This window comes from Peromyscus maniculatus, chromosome 1, assembly GCF_049852395.1.
Source record: "Peromyscus maniculatus bairdii isolate BWxNUB_F1_BW_parent chromosome 1, HU_Pman_BW_mat_3.1, whole genome shotgun sequence".
NCBI lineage: Eukaryota > Metazoa > Chordata > Mammalia > Rodentia > Cricetidae > Peromyscus > Peromyscus maniculatus.
Genome location: NC_134852.1, coordinates 118,356,230 through 118,364,636, shown reverse-complemented (window position 1 = coordinate 118,364,636; position 8,407 = coordinate 118,356,230). Strand labels below are relative to the sequence as shown.

Genomic DNA, 8,407 nt, shown 5'->3' with positions numbered 1-8,407 from the left:
ATAGGGGGAGGGGTTTCTTCAGCATTTCAGTCCACGAGTAACAGTATCCTAACAGGCAAAGTGTTCTCTCACTGTCAACATAGAATGAACTGCTGCTGGAGGTCAACTTGGGCTTTAATTTGCATTAGCACTTACATGCATAGTAGTCCAAGGTATTGACCTCATGACTTTAAAAAGTAACTCTAAAAAAGTAAAATAGCCCTTCTTGGAAGACTAAAGAAAGACATCCAGCCACAGTGTTGTAAAAAGTCTCATCAAAACAATGTACCCTTTTATGAATTACACCTCAATTTTTAAAAAAAAAAAGTAGCCCCAAATAAGAAGCAGCTCTGAAAAAGAAAATATAACTTAAGATATTTGAAAAAAAAAACAAGGTGAATACAGGTTCAAAAATAATTAAGATACATTTTCCTGTCTACCTAGAATTAGGCTTTAAAGAATTCTACCATTTCAAGTTTACCACTAGTTACTAGATACCAATTTACAAACAAGATGTTCACTTTTTTTGTTCCTTTATCAAGAGAAAAATCTACCTTCAGACTCTGAGGGTGGTGATGGGGAGGGACTAGAAAACAAGATTCAAACAATCCCATGCAAATATCACATTTTTCAAATGGAAGAACTCCAAACTGCAATAGAAGTTCCAATTACTAAGACACTTTCCATTGAAATGATTTAAGTACAAATACATGGCACCAAGGTTTAGGCCTAATATAGGCCTGACAACCAAGTCCTTGTTTTCTGGAAGAAAGGTCTCAAAAGTCCCACTCAATTCCACAAAACAATGCTTCAAAGATCAATTAGGTTTTCATTTCCTTAATATTTTTGTTTTTGATTTCTAATCTTAAAGACTAGTTTAAAACTTAGCTCAATTCCCAGAAGGCATTGCTTCCCTTTGCTCTATGAAAGAGTCCACCAAGACCTCTTCCTCAAGAGAAAATTTTTAAGTATTGCCATTTTAGTAAAGCTATTTTTTTGCAATGAGGACATTCTTGATAGGCTATAAAGTTTATGTCTAAAATACCCTAAATATAACTGTATAGTTGCATACTGTACTGTCCATTCACCTGTAATATCAGGGCTCATGACACTGTTTAAAATGCCAGATATTTATGGCTACTAGTGAATGGTAGCCATAAATTTTTCATGGCCTCTTTAACACCCTTGTTTCTGATGCTTTAGAGGAGGGAATTTAACATAGGGATCATCATTGTTTAGAACACAGACACCATCTCTTTCTGATCTGTGGAGTAAATGGACTTGGGCTTCACTTATGCCAGGCCCTGTCCGACCTGAATTGGGGAGTGAGGATTGAGAAAAAACAGATATGAAAAATAGAGACATGAAAGAAAAGACAGGGACCCAGAATAGCTTCAGGAGGGCTCTCAGTCAGTACTGCAGAAGCCCTGAGGCAAAAAGACCTCCCCCACTCAAGGACACCATGGTTCAAGGTACAGATAAGCATAAACATCTCCTTAATTCTCAAAACATCTAGTAATCATGCCTTACAGAAAAGCATCCTGTTATATAGCCTTGGGAAGCAAGACATCTAGTAACCACGCCTTTGACCGATCATCTTGTTATTCAGGCCTAAAGAGCAAAGGCAAGCTTGAACTCTCTGACCTTGAGTCAAGAGGAAAACAAGCCACAAGCTGGAGTCATTGTGGGCTCTCACAATTACCCCCTTTTTATTTATTTTTTAAAATGTTCTCTGGACTCCTCAGATGACTATGCCTCTGACCCATTTCAGAGCAAAGGGCTGCCTTTGTTCCATGGGACCTATTCTCCAAACTTTCTGTTGAAGGGAATTTCCCACACACCCCTGTTTTTTGACCCAAGACCTACCACAGTAGATGCATTGTGCTAGGCTTTGGGTCTCTGGGATAGACTTGTGAAATGGACACTTGCCATTCAAAGCCTGATCCCCAAACGCCCCTGCAATGTCTTTTACAAAATCTATTCAAATTGGGGTCATATGATACCATCTGTCCTAATAGCTTGATTTCTCTGAGTACTAAGGCCTGGCCACAGTACACGCTCGATAACCAGTCAAGGTGGCCTCCTGAGAAAACCTTATAATTTTCCACTCTCTGCTATCTTAAAATTTTTTGTTGGTGGTTTTTGAGTTCTGCATTTCCACCTTCCCTACAGAGGCCAAAGTCCCACAGCACTGGTCTTGTTGGCTACGGTCATAGTGCCTCCAGATTTCTGCCCATATGGGAACTGGGATCCTGACAATTCCACTCTGACCATGCTGCCAGGGACACTGGCCCCTCCCCCACTTCCCCCAAACTCTAACTACCCAACCCCCTCCTATGGGGCCACAAATCAAAGACAAAATCCATCCTACTTTCTGTCCTCCCCTCCCCCCACTGCTACCCTCTATCTCCCAATGCCTCAACCTACATCCGGGTTCCCTTTTAGATACTGGCCTAATGCCCCTGAATTTTCCCAGTTTCTTCTCATACTAAGTTTTGCCAGACTCCTGCCCTCCTCTGCCCTCCCTGAGAGGAAGCTGGAGCTGATGTAATTGTTCAAGTCTCCAGAGAAGAGACCTCCTGGTTTGTTGACTCCTCCAAGGTATGGAAATGGTCTCAAAGTTGTTAATTTTGATAAGTCCTGAGAGAGAGATTACACACCTAGTTGGTGAAAACCTGGCTATTTATCTAAACTGGTTACAAGAGACGATGGTTCAATATACTCGTCTTGACCCAGCCTCCCCAGCGGGAGCCATGGTCCTTGCCACTAGTTTCCTATCTCAGTCAGTGCCAGATATTAGAAAAGAATTTAAGAAGGCTGAGGAGGATGCCCAAACTCCCCTACAGGAATTGATGAAAATGGCTTTTAAAGTTTTTGATGACAGCTGAGTCATCCCGATAGACAAGGCTACAACAAAATATGCTCCAAGCCCAAGCCTTAGCAGCTGCCCTGAGGCCACCAGGGCCCCCACAAGAGGGACAAGGGAAGTTGACCATGAGTCTCCATCCCACCGGGGCTCAGCCCAAGTCAACTCTGCTAAAAACCTGCTTCGAATGTGGCAAGCAGGGCCACTGGTCATGATATTGCCCTGACCCCAAGCTGCCCAGGAGGACATCCCCTGTCTGCTGATGTCTGGGCACTGGAGATTGGAATGCCCCATGTGGGCTCCTCCTCTATGCCATGCACAGATATCCAGGCTCACCAACACTGGCATCTGAGACTCTTCCTGCCTTTGAACTCCTAAGCCTGGTGGAGGACTGATACAGCCTAGACTTGGTGACTCCCATTGCCCTGTTTGAGCCTAGGGTGATGCTGCAGGTAGCGAGTAAGTCTACTGACTTTCTTTTGGACATGGGAGCTACCTATTCTGTTTTGACATCTCACTCAGTCCTATATTTCCTTCTCCAATTTCTGTCATGGGGGTGGACAGGACCCCTTCCTTCCCACTTAACATCCTGACACTTCTCTGCATTCTTGCAGGGAGATTTTTTTCTCACACCTTTTTCTAGTCATATCTGCTTGCCCTGTACCTCTGCTTGGTCATGATATTCTCAGCTGCTTTGGAGCCACACTCACCTTGGCCAACACACTCTCCTGAGTATTTCACAGGTCCATTCACAGGGGGCCCTCCAGATATGACAGCCTCTGCACCAGCTTTGAGGACACCAACCTGGCAAGGATTGGCAATATCATGAAGCCCCTATCAGACATCTCCTGAAAGCTCCACATTCCCTATCACCCACAATCCTTGGGAAATGTTGAAAAGGCCAATGGACTCATCAAACAACTCACCAAGATCTCCAATGAATTCAGGTTATCTTGGACCTCTCTTCTCCCCATTATCCTTACCTGTCTCTGGGCCACCCCATGTTCCACTACAGGCCTGAGTTCCTTTATGAAAGGCCCTTCATCCTCAATCACCACCTCCTAACCCAAACTCCCCAATGGCTGGGTACCTCCCCTACTTCTCTCTTCTGAGATCCCTTCTCCATTCACATGTTGACATCTATCTCCCTGCCCCCACACCAATGGACCCAACTGCCCCTGAGCCTGCCCCAATCTCCCCAGGGGATAGAGTACTCCTCAAACAGCTAGCTCCTAAGTCTCTTGAGCCCTGATGGACAGGACCTTATACTATGATCCTCACCACCACCTTGGCTGCCAAGCTCCTGGGATACCCATGCTGAGTATCTCTCTAGGCTCAAGTGGGCACCTATTCATGATACATGGTCTGCCCAGCAGCTGGGACCCTCCACCCTCCAGTTTTTCAAGATTTCCCAATTAAGGGCCTATCTGCTCTTTTGCCCTATGTATTCATATTTACAGGAAACTAGGGCAGATGTTAATAATCTATTTTTTTTTCTAGAAACTTGCGTTCTCTGCTTCCTCAAGAAACAGATGCCTGAGGTCTCCAGGATGACAACCAGATGCTCCTCCACTCACACCTCTTGCTGAATGTGAAACCACCAACTCACAACTCCCTGCTTCCTCATGTCATCCTATGCCTGCAGGAAGTAACCAGACTTGAACTGGCACCCCTATACCCAAAGAGTCTGGAATGTTTGGGTGGGAGCTTCACTTCAGCCCCTGGCACCCTAGCATCCATATACCCAAAGAGTCTGGAATGATCTACCTCAACTCCCCTCCCCCATCTCTTTCCCCAAACCCACCCCTTCAAAGCCCACTAAACTCTCCCCCAGAGAGACTTAAGAGCACTCCCACAGGGTATTTAAGTTGCATCCCAGAAAACAGACTCATGTTTTCCCAGTCTCTTGTTCTAATCTCCTCTGGGGGCAGGGTGGGGGGGCTGGAGAATCACCAGGGAATGCTTTACCCATTTAACCTGGGCTTTTTCAATTCTGTCTAATTCTATCTGATTTGGATTGCTGCATTGGTGGAGAGGCCTATTGGGGTGCAAAAACTTATCCCTAACAACCATACTACTTCAAATAAAGCATTCAGCTTATGCTCCATCAATATCTTTCTGATTTCACAGGGTCACAGATACATTTTGAGACACTTGATTCACACACCCTGCAGTCTGCATAGACTGACAATGCTACTGCAGTGGTAGTGGTGGTAACTATTAAGGAAATTAGGGCAGCAATTCTGGCAATTACCAACCCAGCCATTCTGGAATGTCTACTCTAGGCCTTTCAAATTTCCTGCAGAACCTGAAACCCTTTGTCATCATAGCATGGTTCACTAACATTAATTGATTAATGCCATAATTCTAGTATGATTATCAACAATGGACACACAATTGGTTAAATTACAATTCTCACAAACTTACATCCAATCCAAAGCTACATTTGAACTGTCTAGTCCTTGAGTAACAGATGCCAGCAGCAAAACCTTTATCTTACTCTTACTCATCAGAGGGTTTGATGTGGTGCCTGGGGATAAGGTACTCCCTGTTTTTGAAGCTGGGTAGAAAAACAGACCTCTCCATTCTTACACAGAATAATTCTTGAGTCACCACAGTTGATAAAGAAGATCTATGTAGGTGAAATCGAAATGCCTATTGCCATTGAACCCCTCCTGCCCATCCCATTTCTGAGGTCTGAAAAGTTACACATATATTTTCAAAAAGCCCATTCTGATACCAGTCTTAATGTTTTCCACTGAAGATCAGGGTCTGGTTTGCCAGCTGCCCTGCAGTCCTTGTATGCTGCTCAAGCCATAACGCAAACCATTCCCAGTACCATGAGCATTGTGGTTTTCAGTTTTGGGTTTATCCAAAAATGCATGCATGTGTGGTAATGAATTTAAGGTGAAGTGGGGAGGTGAGCTCTGTTACCTGCTTTCATTGCCAGCTTCCCTACCCAGGGCCCAGGTGTCCTGGGGACTGAAGGCTCTCAACTGTCCTCTCCAGCAGCTGTGGCTCAAGTGGCTGCCCCACTGTTATGAGCTGCAGCTTGGCATCTCCTTGATCCTCTCCATTCAGGACCCCAGATTCCAGAAGAAATGCAGCTGCAGCTGCCACACCCAGGTTCTATTACCTGCTGTATCCATGGCCCTGCATCCTCTGCAGACTCATCTGCTGCTCCGTGGATGAACAGAGGCAGCCCCTCAGTTCTGTGGCTCAGGCCAGTTGGCCTCACCCAGAGCAGCTGCTAGGACCATGCTCTGCCATTGCTGCTGTCTCCTGTCCCTGGCCTCCTCCAGCTACAGGGCTCTTCAAGGTTGCAGAGCACAGCCTCCAGCCATGCTAGTCCAGCTCTCACAAACACCCCAGCTGGCTGCATTCTCTCTGCCATAGCTCCTTCATGGCAGAAGGTGTGCACAGACCCTTGCTATTTGACCTGGTTCTCTTGGCACTGGCTGTTGGTGACTCGATGATGCCTGGTGGGTCTCAGCAATGCTAGGCCGAGGTAGCTGCTGTTGCTGCTGCTGGTGGATTCTGAAGCAGCTACTCATTCTCAGACTGCTGGGTTTGAGGTGGGTGCTTGGCCCAGATGCTGCTTTCTTGTTCTCCTCCTTGTGTCTGCGTCCAAGGTCTCATGCTCAGGGAAACGGAGGGCACACCTGATCTACCCTAAGTTACTTTCTTTTAAGCCTTCACACATTCTTATACTGTAAGCCTATATTTCCTCAGACCTCACAAGACCTTTATGACTTACTTATATCACAACTTTAGACCTAACTTAGGCCTGCATCCTTAGCATATCTAGATCACTCACTCAGATTCACTCCATCACTGATTTAAACCCACACAACATACCCAGACATTCACATTTTCAAACTATTTCTCAGACCTAAAAAAAAAAAATCACAAATTCAAATCTTCACAAATTAGTTACCTGCTGTTGCCCTAACATTTGCTCCTCCGGCTTTTAAAATATCTTTAAACAGCTGTCTACTATTTGCTCTATATTTACAATTTACTCCCAAGTTAATCATCACACTTCCACTTTTGACATTAATCTGAGCACTCCCTTCAACTTGCAGTGGCCTTCATTGGATCCCCTAAATTTAGGTCCACTGTTCAGGAGCCAACTATCTGGTCCTGCCAACCTATCAAACAGTCCTGAATAGGGGAGTGAGGGTTAAGGAAAAAAGAGATAAACATAAAATAAAAGAGAGACACAGAACAGCTTCGGGAGGGCTCTCAGTCAGTGCCACAGAAGCCCTGAGTTTATTACTCACAGCCTTTTTATACCAAAAGCATGGGAGACAAAAAGACACCCCCCCCCCCGTCAAGGACACCATGGTTCAAAGTACAGACAAGCATAAACACCTCCTTAATTCTCAAAACATCTAGTAATCATGCCTTAAGGCAAAGCATCCTGTTAGACAGCCTTGGGGACAAGAGATCTGGTAACCATGGCTTTGGCCAACTATCCTGTTATTCAGGCAAAGACAAGCTTGAACTCTCTGACCTTGAGTCAAGATGGAAACAAGCTACAAGCTGGAGTACTTGTGGGCTCCCACACACATAAATGAATGTAGTGGTCCCATAGAACAGAGTGGCTACAGTGAGATGGAAGGTATAGATGGAGAAGGCCTTGTGGTAGCCCTCAGTTGAATGCATCTTCAGAATGGTGATGAGGATGTAGACATAAGACAGAGCAATGATAAACACAGTGACCACAATGATGGAGCCTGAAGTGATTGCTTCAATGACTTCAGAAGAGAAGTCATGAGAAAAAGAAAGCTTTGAAAATGGTAAATAGTCACAGAAAATATGATTAACTTTATTTGGTCCACAGATGGACAGATTTATGGAACAACCAGTAAATATCCAAGCATTCACACATCCACTTAGGTAGAAAGGTCCCATTAGAAGGATTCGGACTATGTAGGACATCTGTGTGGATTAGAGCAGAGGTGAGCAGATGGTTACATAGCAGTCATAAGCCATGGCATCTAGCAGGAAGTACTTGGCTGACCCAAATATCACAAGACAGAGTTAGGTCACACATCCAGACACAGTGATGATTATTTCCTCCCTGAGAAAGCCCCTCCACATGATAGTTGTGACTGATGAGGAGTAACCAATGTCTACAATGTTTGAGGAAAAGGTACATGGGGGTGTGAAGTTGAGGGTTACTTCTGCTCAGCATGATTACGTGATTATGCTCACATTGACCAGTAAGATGACAGAGTAGATTATTAGAAACATAACAAATAAAGTGGCACAGACTGTAGTATCCTCTGTTACTCCAAAAGAATGAACTCTGTTATGTATTCACCAGGTCCCATATATGTCAAGAACACTGCCTCGAAAGAAAACTTGACAGCTGTTAGAATAGAATACAGTATTGCAATCTATTATATATACAGCAGCTATATAATATAAATGACATAAATACATATACTATGTATAATTTTCAGGAGAAATACTTTCATGTACTACCTCACATAAATCCAAAGTAGTAAGTATCAATTAATGCATGGACACTAAAACTTAGTACTTATTTTTTGT

The 8,407-nt window shown here is 44.3% G+C and overlaps 1 pseudogene; it reads right to left on the bottom strand.

The window, feature by feature from the left end:
* Positions 1-1,094: 1,094 nt before the first annotated feature.
* On the bottom strand, positions 1,095-8,184 carry LOC102907771 (olfactory receptor 5P80-like; annotated as a pseudogene).
* Positions 8,185-8,407: the final 223 nt, after the last annotated feature.